Source organism: Bidens hawaiensis, unplaced genomic scaffold, assembly GCF_021521415.1.
Source record: "Bidens hawaiensis isolate Kalapana, Puna unplaced genomic scaffold, B.hawaiensis_p1.1 tig00018846_1, whole genome shotgun sequence".
Classification (NCBI taxonomy): Eukaryota; Viridiplantae; Streptophyta; class Magnoliopsida; order Asterales; family Asteraceae; genus Bidens; species Bidens hawaiensis.
In genome coordinates, this window is record NW_027492863.1 from 406,911 (window position 1) to 407,869 (window position 959).

At 42.1% G+C, this 959-nt stretch overlaps 1 pseudogene; it reads right to left on the reverse strand.

The window, feature by feature from the left end:
• On the reverse strand, positions 1-750 carry LOC143557203 (putative mitochondrial protein AtMg00860 pseudogene; annotated as a pseudogene).
• Positions 751-959: the final 209 nt, after the last annotated feature.

Genomic DNA, 959 nt, shown 5'->3' on the forward strand with positions numbered 1-959 from the left:
TCATTTTTTTTGACTATCTAGAACCCTATGCATGAGAATCCGTATGAGAAATTTCCCGGTCACCAGATAATAATGCCATTGTTTTACCGCCATTAAAATCGCCAATAACTCCTCGTAAACCGATAGGACCTGTTGTTTGGGGGATAACGCCTTGCTAATAAAGGAGATGGGGTGTTTGTCTTGCATTAGTACAGCTCCTAGACCAAAAGCGGATGCATCAGTTTCAATAATGAATTGCTTAGAAAAGTCGGGTAGAGCGAGAACAGGGGCTGATGATAGAGCCGATTTGAGTTGGTCGAAGGCAAGTTGTGCCCCTTCATGCCACCCAAAAGAGTCCTTTAATAGGTCTGTCAACGGTTTTGAAATGATACCAAAGGACCGAATGAACCGTCGGTAGTAACCGGCTAGTCCTAAAAATCCCCGGAGTTGTTTAAGTGTTTTAGGTACTAGCCAATTATTAATCGCTTCGACTTTGGACGGATCAGTACTAACCCCTTCACTTGAGATAATGTGTCCCAAATACTCAATTGCTTTTCCCCCGAAAACACATTTTGATTGCTTCGCGAACAACTTGTGCTCTCTCATCAACAGAAGGACTTGCTTAAGATGAAATAAATGTTGTTCAGCATCTCTACTATAAACCATAATATCGTCGAAGAAAACCAACACCCCTTTCCTCAAAAGTGGCTGAAAGATGTGATTCATAAGCGCTTGAAAGGTCGCTGAAGCATTCGTAAGGCCGAAAGGCATTACCAAAAACTCGTAGTGACCTTCTTGTGTACGAAAAGCTGTTTTATGAATGTCTTCTGGATAAATACGTACCTGGTGGTACCCCAAGCGTAAGTCAAGTTTGGAGAAAAATGTTGCGCCCCCAAGCTCGTCTAACAATTCTTCGATTAGAGGAATCGGAAATTTGTTTTTCACGTTGCTTCGTTTAACCTACGGTAGTCCATACACAT